The sequence below is a fragment of the Rhincodon typus genome, chromosome 28 (assembly GCF_021869965.1).
Source record: "Rhincodon typus isolate 14 chromosome 28, sRhiTyp1.1, whole genome shotgun sequence".
Classification (NCBI taxonomy): domain Eukaryota; kingdom Metazoa; phylum Chordata; class Chondrichthyes; order Orectolobiformes; family Rhincodontidae; genus Rhincodon; species Rhincodon typus.
The window spans coordinates 4,945,286-4,946,373 of NC_063359.1; positions in this window are offsets into that span (position 1 = coordinate 4,945,286).

The window sequence follows — 1,088 nt, forward strand, 5'->3', positions numbered from 1 at the left end:
AGAATCAACAGCATTTGATTGAGTTTGGAGTCACACGCACACACTAGGCCCTGTAGAATGGCAGAGTTCCTTTCCTGAATTACATTTGTGAACCAAGTGGGATTTTACAACAATCTTACAGTTTCATGGTCACCATTACTGAGGCTATTCCAGATTTATTAATTAAATGTAAATTCCCCAGTCACCATGATGGATTTTAATTCAAGTGTCATGGTTATTAATCCAGTAATGTGGCCACTTCACAATTGCAGCCCAATAACTACCAGCTCCATTTCAAAAAAGATGGAATCATTTTCAACAGCAATTTAGATTTCACTGTGGCTGCTTCCACACTCTACCATCTGTTACTGTCACTTTCAGGGATTCAACCAAATTGAGCAGCAATTTTTCTTAAATGTCTTTTATTCAGAATGCTGCAGTGAGGGATATGGGGAATATAAGTGTGTTACAGTGACAAGGTAAGGTATATCAGACTGTTACAGTGAAGGTGTGTGGTCTATCAGTGTTACACTGAGCCATGTGGGTACATCAGAGTGTTGAAATGAGGAACCTAAGATATATCAGTGTTACAGTGAGGGATTTGGTGTAAATCAAAGAGTGTGTTAGAATGAAGGTTATAGGATATATCAGAGTATTACAGTTAGGATGTGGGATATATCAGAGTCTTACAGTGAGGGGTTCGGACTACATCAGAGTGTCACAGTGAGGGGTATGGGTTATATCAGGGTGTTATAGTGACAGGTGTATGGTATAGCAGAGTGTTACAGTATGAGGTGTGGGGTATATCAGAGTGTGAGAGTGAGGGTGTTGAGTATATCAGAGTTTTACAGTGAAGGGTGTGGGCTACATCAGTGTTATAGTGAGAGGTGTGGGGTAGTTCAGAGTGTTACAGTGTGGGATGTGGGGTATATTGGTCTTACAGTGAGGGGTGTGGGGTATATTAGTGTTACAGTGAGAGTTTGTGGTGTATCAGGGTGTTACGGTGAGGGGTGTGGTTATATCAGACTGTTACAGTGAGGGGTGTGGGATATATTGGTGTTACAGTGAGGAGTGTGGGTTATATCAGACTGTTACAGTGAGGGGTGTGG